The sequence below is a fragment of the Bacillus rossius genome, chromosome 1 (assembly GCF_032445375.1).
Source record: "Bacillus rossius redtenbacheri isolate Brsri chromosome 1, Brsri_v3, whole genome shotgun sequence".
Classification (NCBI taxonomy): Eukaryota; Metazoa; Arthropoda; class Insecta; order Phasmatodea; family Bacillidae; genus Bacillus; species Bacillus rossius.
In genome coordinates this window covers 35,506,859-35,520,111 of record NC_086330.1, presented here as the reverse complement: position 1 = coordinate 35,520,111, position 13,253 = coordinate 35,506,859, and the positions used below count along the sequence as shown (strand labels likewise).

Genomic DNA, 13,253 nt, shown 5'->3' with positions numbered 1-13,253 from the left:
TATTGCCTTACAGACCACACACACACACACACACACTTGCACACAAACAAGTCAATGCATTTGGTGCATTGCCTGTTACGATATTCTAACTTTCGTCCAGACTACAAACGGTTGGATCAATAGTGATTCAAGTGTTTTGTTATTGGTTTTCTTTGGACGTGTCAAATTACCCATGGTCAAATGAAAATGCCTTTCGAATGTACATATAATGGCAAACATTCTAGCCTGTCTCGTAATAACAATCTGAATTTTGCACTCTAAAGATATTGAAGTCTTCTAAAAATTATTCACTGCATTAACAAAAAAAAAATAACGTGCCTAGGTCACTCATCTTTCACTGATTTTTTTTTGTTCTCCAACTATCTGAAGAAAACATTTTCGCTGCATACGTTCATTATAACGCAAACATAACTGTGGCAATTGAAATTTCCACATTTTAAAAAACAATATGAGGGAACAAATAATTACTCACAACACTAAAAGACTGTTAATATAGGGACAGCACTGATACATCTGATTTGTAAGTCCCATATATCTATTTCAGTAACACACTCAGAATGTTATAAATTACGTTGCACTACATTGCCGGTCGTAAATTCCGGTCATTGGTACCAAGGACATTGATCACACAACTCATCCTGCCTGTGGACTCTTTCTTCGCTCACTTTTTTTTTCCAGCAGAGTTCGTTTTATGTGCACGTCCCTTTTTGAAAAGTTCCGACAAACCGAATTAATTATTCAACGCCTTGGAAAAGATGGGATCGTTGAAGATCGTCACGAGAGACATAAGGACGCGTTAACGGTGGCAGCTTACAAACTACCGCATTACATTTTATAATGTACGACTTCGTTCAAACACGTTATTTATATAGAAAATATGGACAGTCATTCTTTACTTTTTTGTATACTAAAGTTATATAAAGCTTTATTGTAAAATACTTTTTTTTTTTTTTTACGTTCAAGAGCGAGCAAAAACCATTAAGTGACTCAAGAAAATGATGTCCACGGCTGAAACATCTTTTACTCAATGACATTAACAACACATTTTTGTTTAGACCGTAAACATAAAAAGCCACAATGACTCAAAATATTTCCTGAGGTTCATTTGTTAACTTATAACGCAGTAAAGTTGTAATAATATTCACGGAAATAAATTTGTGGTTTATTAATATTACAATTACATATTCAGAACCGCCTGAAATAGCACAATAAAAGAAAGACTTGATAATCTTGGGTTACTGTTCAAAACTTGCTTGAACTTAAAATCAAATGCCACCAACAGTTTTTGAGTTAAATCATTTTGTACAGACAGAAATAATTGTTTTAACTTTAGATTTGTTTAAGGTATCATATTTGATGACAGAAGGGGAAAAAAAAACTTCATGTGTAATAATTTAAAAATCATTTTTAAAAATATTGATTGTCTGTAAAGTCGGTTTACGGACGATAGTTTAACGTGACGTCATAACAAAACATTGATGAAATGACTGCATACTTTATGAATAAAATTTAATCATTTTTATTTTAATAATAAAAGAATAAAAACTTGAAATTATACTAGTAATCAGATTTTTAAAATGCAAGAATAATTAAACTTTATTGTCGAAATTGTTGTTGTAATAAGCAATGAAAACCACATTAACTTTTCACTTCACTTTATAAACAGTCGAGTGGAAGAGAGATAGATGCGGCACAAGCATACAATGAGCGTAACGGGACACAGCGTAACGGAACAATGTGTGTAACGTGACACAGCGTAACGGGTCACAATGTAACGGGACACTTTTTCGTGCGTGCAGCCGGCGTTCATCGATTTATTAGACGTCAGGTCAAAATGATTTTAAATATTGGTATTGGTTGGAACCAGATGGCTTGCTCAGTTGCGTTCCTCGATGCATTGCGCATGCCGCTAGCGCAGCTGTGTCGTGTGGAGTCACACAGATAGACCCTTCGTCACCTGGGGGACAGGGCTGCGGATAGAAGCTGAACGACGCCTTGTGGCGGTCGCCATCTTAGATGATTTTGTAAAACTGAGAGGTCTTATTCATATCCAGCAGACAAATTTGGAAACTTTGCCAGGGGAATGTTAAAAACAAATAAACATGTGGGAGAGTCTTTCAGTACTCCCCAGAGATCTAATCTCGGTTAACGAACAAATTCATGTGTTCTCATGTTGCGTATAATGCAAAACTAGGACACAAAATTTAACGTAGAATTATTAAAATTAATGACGAGTGTAATAAAAAGTCTACATATAAGCAAATTGTGTTTTCAACCAAATTTATGAACGCTAATCACACGTAGTTCTCGCATACGCCACCAGAAATTCGCTGCCCGAGCTGCAATTACCATTTTGCAAACCGAAATTTTAAACAATAGTCGTATACTTTGGACCTTATTCTTAACAAGGAAATTTATAAAAATATTCATCATCTTGTTACAATCCATTAAACAGTTAATACTATGAATATCCCTTATGAATTTGTGAACTTTGGCGCCATCCACCACATATGACAGCACTGCGTTTACACGTTTCCGCTCCATTCACGAAATGACTTCTACGAAATGCCGTGTACTGAGAGCTAGGATGTTACACATCAAAATTCTTTAAATAAAAGTTTATAATTATTCGAAAAAAAAAATTGGTTGTCTGTAAAGTCGGTTTATGGACGATAGTTTAACGTGACAACGTCATAATAAAACATTGATGAAATGATTGCATACTTTTATGAATAAAATTGAATCATTTTTATTGAATTTTCAGTATTTTGTATAGATACAAAGAAGGAGTGAAATGAAATCTACAATTTAATTGATAAATTTACTTTTATTTTTACTCATTAATTCAAACATGTTTATTACTTTAACGAATAGATTATTTTAACTATAACTTTTATACATGTTTGCTATTTAACTTCTTCCAATCTGTGTTATTCTGTTAAGGATACGACGATGAAAGGGAAAGTAGGAAACGAATGGGAGTGTTTCAAGTTTAATGTGCCTCGAAAAAGTCAAAACGATGGTTGTTCCAATCGAGTGGAAGAGAGATAGATGCGGCGCAAGCGTACAATGAGCGTAACGGGACAAAGCGTAACGGGACAATGAGTCATCCTTTTTTCGTGCGTGCAGCCGGGCGTTCATCGATTTATTAGACGTTGTCACGTCAAAAAAAAAAAATCAACATGGCGTGTGAGACCATACCTTCAGTACGTTTGAAATGATGTTTAGTCGCTGACGTAAAAGCGAATGCCAGAAGCATTGTCTCCAGTCGTCCCTCGTCTCGGAGAGAGCGATCCCAGACCGTGTTTATACATCACGCGCACGCGCGCTCTGATTGGCTCGGCGCTGGAGTCACGTGCATTTGCATGCCGACGCGCGTGCGTGCCGCGACGTCGCACCCCGAATAAGGCGAACCAGTCCTGCGGGTTTGGGGGGATCGACTTCAGGAACGCGTCAAGTCGGTTAGGACGAGAGAAGTCGGAAAACTCGTGAACTGCACCGACACTGTACTGCACTGTACGTTTTTCTTTGTTTGTAAATGTAACAGAATTATTCACATGTAAAATGACAGGTATTTGTAGATTTATACATTTATAAGGAAATAACTGAATTACTACATAATAGTATTTTGTTAATATTCTCTTTTCTTAATATTTTTGAGCTGTCATCATTTGTGAGGGATTTTTCGTTCTGTTAGTCCATTTTTCTTTGTTTTTCTTTGTTTGTTGACAATATTCCTGTTATGGAATATTATGTGGTGTTTACATCCTGTTGACAACAACAATTTTTTTGCTTAATTCGTGTTTTTGTCTTTTGGTTTTTTTTGTAGTTTTCTTCTACAGACATACATGTGCTTAGCAATGGCGTATGTCCAAAAGCTTACATCAAGTCATGCACTCCCATTGCACAAATCTTTCAAAGATAATACAAAATAGTGATCGCAGTAACACTGGGTTCGGATTCTTACCCGGGAATTTAATCTTTGTGCTGTCGCAGTACCTCCAATAGTTAAAAGTAACTGTTATTGGTAAACCGATCCCTGGATAGGTTTTCAGTATTAACTGCGCGCATAATAAGCACAATAAAACCAAAATAAAGTAAAATTGTTGAATATTCAATTATCTTTCCCATGGTTTGTAAAAAAAAATATGCTTGAATGAAACATCTATTAAACAATTTTTGTAATAAATACTCAGCATTATCGCGAAAAACGGATTTCATATATGCTAAAATAACCATAGCTATGTGTTGAACAAATTTAGATATCTTTCTTGTAGTATTACAGGCTATTTCTTAGCAACAGGTTTGCTAAAGGAATCTCTTGTAAACGTACAGAAAGTTTCAAAAATGTATCGTCAGTCACTGTCAAAGAATATTTGTTGAGTTCACTAATGTATAGGTAGCTTGTGCTAAATAGCCAAAATATTGCAACTAAAATTATTTCTATTTATAATATTAGATACTACTTTGTCTCTTTAAATAATTACTAGCAAGTCAAAACAATATCAGCGCTCAGGGGATTTTATTTTTTTGCTAAAAGATATTATGAAAAAAAGAAACAGTTTGTAGTTTTCTTTTAATTTGAATAAATAGTTTACTGAATCTAATTAGATGTTCATCACCCATTCAGTATTCGTCATTACCACACATACATTAAAAGGTGTTTATGCGCACCAATAAAAATTTGATAATTTCATCAGCGTTTTAGTCTGCTGTATTTGTAAAAACATAGCTACCAGCAGCAAGCAGCATTAATAAATTAATCAAACAGCAAAATAAATAATGATAAAATGGAACTACACCTGTGACGAAGTTCTCGAAAGAATGACTAAACGGCGGCGTCCGTCCAGCCTTATGACTAGTGACAGGAAAAATTCACGGATTCATTTCGCGTTATTCTATAATTCAAACACATGTATATTCGTATTGCTTCAGTGAAGAGTATATCTAAAGAGCCAATTCAGAAACCTTCCACCAAAGAAGTATCAAATCGCAAGCATTACAGTTGACAGGTCTCAAGTCAGTAGCCAGTAGCATTTGCGCAAGTTTGTAGGGGATGGTGGAGTCTATCCTAGAGGTCATCAAAACAGAGAATTTTTCCAGTCGCATAAAATTATAATGAATTTGAAATAGTAAAACCATTACTTCGACTTTCTTTGATACAAATTTCAAACACATCCAAAGTAATTTTTTGTTACTGACCTTTTACTATTTTGACCAATTTTAACAGATCTGGATAAATTTACCTTAAAAAAATAGACGGATACATGTAAACAATGAGTTCTAAACTTTAAATTAAACCCCATAGTTTGAGACCTACAACATTCACGTTATTTTCTGTTGCCACTTGAACACAAACAAGACCATGTATTTAATTTTTGTTGTTTGCTAAGACAGGGTACTTTCTGTTGAGATCGCATATGGATGCATTATACATTTTCTATTATTATATTATTGGGTTTTGATTATTAATTATAAAATAAAAACATTTTAAACTTGTAACTGAATACAACCCAGTCTTTCTCCAAGATATAACGTGAATTTTATAGTCTCTACCCACAGCTGTATCCAAGGGTGAAACATGAGTATTCACGTGTAGGAAAAGTAATGATTTCTCAAAAGTCTAATTAGTATTGATAATAAATGTTTTCACAACAAATGGAATACTAATTATTTTAATTAATTTTATATTCTGTGCTTATTTCAGGCAAGGTTTAAATATTTATGTGCATACTATAAACGTAGTAATTCTGAAAGTAAGCTTATGAAAATTTTTACCCCTCTCTGGAGTCAAACAAGTTCTGTCCTTATCCCCTGAAATTGAAAATTTAAAACAATAATTATTCTATTCGGATTGATATTACACAACTTAACTGGTACGATGTAATTTAATTTGTAAATGGAACAGAAATATTCATATAAAGTTACAGATATTTGTAAATTGGTACATATACATAAAAACAATTGTATCACTTCAAATTAGTGTTTGCGATAATACTGGGTTGGGATTCTTACTCGGGCATTTATGCTTTGTGTTGTCCCAGTACCGTCAATAGTTAAAATTATTTGTAAAACCTTTCCGGGATAGCTTTCCAGAATTAACTGCGCACACAGTAAGCATGATACAACCAAATAAAGTCAAATTATTGAATTTTTGACTATCTTTTTTTGTGGTTGAAAAAAATGCTTGAATAAAACTTCAATTGAAATTTAAAATTATGGGACAATATTCGTAATAAATACTCAGTATTATCACAAAAAAAACGTATTTAATATATGCAAAAATAACAATAGTCATGTGTTGCACAAAGTTGCAGCATCTTTCTTGTAGTATTATAAAACTATTTCTCGGTAGCTGGTTTCCAAAGGACACTTTTGTAAAAGTACAAGAAATGTTTTCTGTGCAACAGTCCTTGGTCGTTTCCTTCTTCAACATCTCTGGAGTGGGTAGTGTGTCAAAATTTCTGGATGAAATGCATAAATAAAAAAAAAATATTACAAACATATTTTTAATAGTAAAAACAAATTTTTTTAAATTGTTTATTTATCAAGCGACAGCTAATAACATATGTAATCCAAAATATGCAGGAACCAAACAAATAAAATAAAGAAAATACGAAGACAGAAACATATAAAAGGAAAACAAGGAACAAAATAATGTCGAGGGCTGACGGGCTATATCCTAAATATAGGCCACAATCTCATTACAAAATTAATCTAGTTAAAAAAAAAGAAATAAAAATATACTACTAAATGAATATACTCCACCAAAGAATAAATGTTTTGAATTCACAATTTTTATTTAAGATGTAATATGTAGATAATATTAATTTATATTTTTTACTGGGTTAAAATACTAATAATTACAAATATTAGCATTAAGTAAAAAAAAAAAAAAAAAAAGCAAACTCAAGTGCGTATAAAAGTTCCTCGGAAACAGTAATCGAAATGCAAAGCACACGAAGCCACGGTATAATCTGAACGCACAATTGAGTTTTTACATTTATTTGGTTGGCCTTTTTTCGAACCATATTAATTTGCGTATAGTTTACTTGTGTAATTAAAAACTGGTAGAAATATTATAGTAATCAAATCGTGATTAGGATAGAGTTTGTTAACAATAGATCTAAAAACTACTATTTGAATACTGTTTATTGATTAATTTTTATGAAGTAGAATTATAATTCCGTATTGTAATGCATAACGGAAATTAATTTTTAGTATTAAACTATCATAATTTTCAAACTTTTTATATACCAATAAGTATAAATATCAAATTAATCCTTAATTTACTGTTTAAAACCTATGTATATTTCAAAGTAATTAGGAATTTTTTGAGTTAGAACATTTCGTAAAGTCAGACAAACGGACAGAACAATTTTTAATGTTCTAGGTTCAAATGTGTGGTGGCCAACTGGGCGTAACTTTTTGATCAGTTGCTCGGTTGCAATGTATATAAACAAATTTACCAAAAAAAAAAAATCCCAGTTTCGGCTACTTTCAAGATGGACTACAAAGTCCTCTGTATACTCGGGAAAATTAACGCCAGTTCATTGGCTGCTGACCCGTGAGTAGTCTCAACTGGTTTGCCTGCAATTCGGTACTTCTTTGGTCGAGAGTTTCTCATTGGCTCAGACTCGTCCAGCTGAACAGTGAGCCAACAGCAAGAAGCAGTTTAAAGGCGTGTGTACATTTGAATGGCAGCCTCTGGGTCGGGAGTTAGCAGTACGTGAGGAGCAATGGGTGCTAGTCTGTGCTCTGTGGTTAGAGGATTTTGGCAAGGGGGGGGGGGGGGGGGGGTTCCAATTAGATAGCGAAAAACATGTTATCACTAAAAAGGAAGCTATATAATAGATTTATCACTGTAAGCACTCCCGAGGCATAAAATATTTAATAGGTGAGGGGATTCGAGAGTTGCGGCCTGGAACGCACTAGGAACCTCCCGTAAAATCACTCCCATTTTTGTTAGGAGGGCTCACAAACACTTCGGCTGTGTGAGACTGACTTCCGCATGGAGGGGCTGTAGTAAAAAAAAAATAAAAAAAATTGAATGGCAGCCTATCGCGAGATTGAACCCGCGAGCTTTTCCGGTCTCCGCTAATTGCTCGAGAACCACCGAAAAGTTAGCTCGTAGGGAAACTACGGTTCGCTTGCAGAGTCAGGTTGAGTAAAATCTAAGCAAAAAAAAAAAAACTTCTGCAGGTTGATCGAACGTAGATATATACTTTACTTTGCCGCAAGTCGCGACCGTGCAGGCTTGCCCGAGTCTTGTTAGTTGTGATCGCGATCTCCCAAGGAAGAGAGGAGCCGCGGAGGGGTGTTTGGGAGGGGAGGGGGCCCGGAAGAGCCCCCCTCCCCCTCCCCCACGGCAGTGTTAAAGTTGGGCTCATCGGGTCGTGCCAGTGTCGCGCTCTTGACACACTTGGCCGCGCCCCCTACGCGCGGGGTGCGGCGCAGTTTATTAAATCACCCCGCCTGGGCCGGGACGGTGGAGGGGGCAGGCGTCGCGAGGAGGGGTGTGATTGGTGCAGCAAGGGTGGTGGTGGAGGAGGGGGGGGGGGAGGAGGAGACGACCCACGTGTTCGCTGGTCCGGACGTCAGTCGACGGCGAACGAGCGAGGCGAGACATAGGCGACGACCAGGTGAGTCGCCCGGGGTACGATTCTCGCAGCTGGGGGGAGACTTGTTTACCACACTAGCAGTTCGCCCCCGAACTGAGACATCGCGTTGTTCCGTTCTTTTAGTGTACGTAACTACTGGCAAAATTTAGTACCTACTTCCCTTATATGCAATCTACAATCCACTGACAAAATAATTCGAAACGTAAATAATTATGCAAAATTTTTCAAAGATTACGCAATTTCAGTGTGCGTTTTTGTCAGCGCTGTTCATCATTTGAAACATTTTTCTAGCAAGATGTAGCTGTGAATTTTGGTACTACAATGAGCATTATTTTAATTCACAAGTGGTTTTAAACGTAAATATGAAAAAAAATTAAAATTTTTAATGATAACCCATAGCGTAAAACCTTTTTAGTAATAGTCTACCCCACAAACTGAATGTTATTTGACTCACTAAATTTTAACTCCGTCTTGCGTCAATTGCAGTATTTTAAAATCTATTTTTTACTATATTTTTGGTTATTATGACTAATAATATAAAGCCTACAGAAAAATAGTTCTGTAATATAAAAAGAACTTTCATAGGATATCCCACTTGACCTAATTTACTCAGTTTAAAATTTTCCCTTCCTCCTTTTTGACACCAATATATCAACAACCCTTCGACTGATTTATTTCATATATGAAATTGAAAACTTTATGGCCCCACATACATACCTAACAAATTTTTGAAAGTTATAGTCGGAAATTAGTCACATGCATACACACATTTTACATACAAACACCGATTCGTTAAAATTGATTTGGATATCTTGCTTGCTATCGGTCGAATATGTTGGACGTGCACCATTGCTGGTTCATGCTGGTTCATGTTGGTTTATGCTGGTTCATGCTGGTTCATGTTGGTTTATGCTGGTTCATGCTGGTTCATGTTGGTTTATGCTGGTTCATGTTAGTTTATACTGGTTGTCGTAAACAAAAAAAATACCTCAGGAATTGTCAACAAATACGAATACATAAACACACACCAACAAAAAGCCAAAATCAGCTGTTGTTGAATGTTACATGCTTAGACAACACAAAGCATTCCGTGGAAGAAATCTATACATTAAAAATCTGACAGCACAGATGGACACAGTCTGACAATGACGAAACAACAGCAACCAAAACAGTATAGAAAGTTTAGAAATAAATAACTCCGGATAACAGTGACAGACAAGCCGAGTGTTGAAAATAGAAGATTATCTGGACGACAAAACAATAATAGACTTGGCTTTATATGACAAAACGGATTCGAAGTTTATGAAAATGGCATCTGGCCATGTCACACTATCAAAATTTCGTGTCCACCCATCAACTAATTTTACAACAAAGTTTAAGAGGTAATAAGGGATGAAATATGGCTTTCAATATACGCCATCAAATAAAGTTAGGACAGATAATCTTAAACATGTTTTAAATATTGTCACACTATCAACGTTCATTGATAGACTAAGCATGCTCAGACTTTTAAATTGTTATTTTATTTTAAAATTAAAATAATGTATTTGAATACTGGAAAATTTGAACTTATTATGATTTTTGTGAGTATTCAGGACCTACATTTAATACACCTGAATAACATAAAACTATCTTTATAATATTTAAATACTTGTTTCAGTTATATTTTTAAGAAATCTCTTAAAAATTTCCATTTTCTTATATTTATCGAGCCGATAGTATACTTCACTGTACACATAGTAAATACTTAAGTGTTTTACGCTTTTTGTGAACCAAATAATGGATAAATTAACCTATGAGGTAGATTCCATCATTAACTACGAAATTAGCGTTTTCATAATCAAGATTTTAGGTTCTTTATTTATCATTTGCGTGGTGAGCAGGTAAGGGCTGTAAATAGTTATGAGATTTGGGGTTTGAATTTACAATATTCACATAGAGTTCGAATGCAGCCCTGATACGTGAGCATTTTGAATTCACATTCCGTAACAACTTAAAACCTAATTCCTTAAGTTGATACTGTTTCGGACACGGCTTTAAACGTTAACGCATAATTACAAACATATATGGAAAAAAAATAGGGTTATCAACATTGTTTTTTACAGTTGTTTATAATGTAGAGTAACGGCACTAAAACAACCTAGGTATTACTAATTAACATAGAAAGACAATAGTTAAGGGTGCTTCCATTCTTAAGTTGTTACAACCTCCGTAAGACTGATAGAATTTCGGTAACAACAAACTAGCAGGTAAGCCTAAAATTCACAGGTTCTCTTGCACAAGAAAGAGCAAAAAAAAAAAAAAAAGGACAACACTGCTATTTCGTGGTGAAATATTTTAGTGTGCCAAACTTACAGCAACCTGTAGTAGAGTTAAAGTTACCCTGACTTTGGATTATTATTTTATTGGATTTTAACGTTTGCTACAAGACCGCTAGAAGTCATCGGAGACTACAACACACGTAAGAAATATTGGCGACGATGTAGGCTTTGGCCTGGTGTAAGGAAAATTCTCAGGAATTGTCTGGAGTTATTTCGGGAATAATAATAAAAAAATAATTTTTAATTCTGCATGAAAGTAACCGTAACGCTTAAAAAAATGTTGGCGTTAATGCTGGGTTCGGATTCTTGCTTTGTGTTGTCCCAGTAACTACATTAGTTAAAGTTACTTGTAAACCGTTCTCTGAATAGCTTTCTAGTGGTAACTGACCAAAATAATAAGCATTATAAAACAATTTAAAGTACAATTGTTAGCTATTTCGACTACCTATATTTTTCATGGTTTATAAAAAAATATGTCTGTATAAAAACCTATCATAATTTAAATTTTTGCGCCAATTTTCGTAAGCGCATCAAGAAATATTGATTATTATTTCCATAAACGTATTTGATAGGTGAAAAAATAATCATAGCCATTTGTTGTACAAATTTACGATTTTTTTTTTTTTCGTATTACAAACTTCCAATCTTTCGTAAAGGTAAAGGCGCGCGTTATTTGTAATTTGTGCCAACTTTGGTACATTCGGATAATGAGCGTTACCATCAGATCGAGAGATAGGGCACGCATCGCAAGGTCACGAGACAACCATTATGATGCAATCCATTTAGCATCACAAAAAAAATCAGAATTTTTACAAAATATTCATTTGGAAACTATTCGCGAAAAAAAATAGTTTGTAATACTACAATAAATATATTGTAAATATGATTTTTTTTAAAATATACGAAATACGTTATTCGAGATAATACTGAGTATTTATAACGAAATTGACCCATAATTTTATATTTTATTTGATATTTCATTCAAACCATGGAAAAGATAATTGAATATTCGATAACTGGACATCATTTTGCTTTATTGTGCTTATTATGTGCGCAGTTAATACTGGGATGATATGCAGGGAAGATTTTACAAATGATTTTAACTATTTGTGCTTCTGGGACAACACAAAGCATAAATGCCCGGGTAAGAATCCGAACCCAGTATTACTGCGAACACTATTTTGTAGTGATACGGTTGTTTTTATGGCAATGTATAAATGAACAAATATCTGTAATTTTACACGAAAATATTTATGTTCCATTTATTTAAAAAAAAATCTACTGTGCATGAATATTGTCGAGTGCTGGCTCCGTAGCGCAGTTGGTGCAAGTGCAGACTTCGGTCAAAGGAGTTCTGTGTGAGAATTGCAAATAGCTATCATGTATTTTCTTTAATTTGTAAGATAGTTTCAACTTTAAAAATTTGCTGGGCTTGTGGTTTTTAGCCGTGTTGAAGGCGAAGATTTTACCGACGTTTCGGTCTACCTTACAGTCGCCATCTTCAGAGTGGCGGTTGTTAGAAACCACAAGCTAGAGACCTGGAAATTTCGCGGATTTTTTTGTCCTCGTTTAGATTACAAACATCTATACCTTAGTATCGCTTTGATGATTGGTTCACAATGATTGAGCTACTCCCTCTACGGCTGTGAGCCAGTTAACTAACAGCTTGCGGTAGAGGTACATTCCGTAACATAATCACTATTAAATCCGTTCTGTTTTATTGTAAAACCCTACATCATTATCTACAAACTTTCGTCTGAAGTAATTTTTTATACGACCAGCCATTACTGTGAGGGATAGAATGAACCAGGGTTGAATGACAAAAAATTCATAACTTTCTTAGTAGGCACACTATCAAATCCGTTCATATTGTTAGTAAACATTATAAATTTTACTAAAAATTTTGTTTGAAATAATATTTTATACAACCAATCATTGCTGCAAGGGGTAGATAAAGAGGGTTTTGAGTGCAAAAATAAATTAATAATTCCCTTAGTATGCATACCATCAAATCCGTTCACATTGTTTGCAAATTTTATGATTTTATATAAAACGTTTGTCTGAAACAATTTTGATAATAACAACCATTATTTCTCCAAGGGTTAAAAAAACTTGGGGTTGATATAAGAAGATAATTAAAACTTCCCTACCATGTACGCTATCGAATTAATGTTTATTTTGTTTAACTTTTTAAATAATTTTGAAAACTTTTGTCCAAAGTAAATTTTATGTAACAAACCATTACTTCAAGGGGTGGAAATAACAAGCGTCGAAAGGCAAAAAAACATTACCTTTTTTTATAAATATACTA

The 13,253-nt window shown here is 34.4% G+C and overlaps 1 protein-coding gene across 1 annotated transcript in view; it reads left to right on the top strand.

Moving 5' to 3' along the window:
* The first annotated feature begins 8,571 nt into the window (after positions 1-8,571).
* LOC134534323 (cysteine-rich secretory protein 1-like) overlaps positions 8,572-13,253 on the top strand; it is a 223,693-nt gene continuing 219,011 nt past the window's right edge. The window contains exon 1 of the mRNA XM_063372712.1: positions 8,572-8,642. The gene's annotated coding sequence lies outside the window, so the exon portion shown is untranslated. The remainder of the gene's footprint in view (positions 8,643-13,253) is intronic.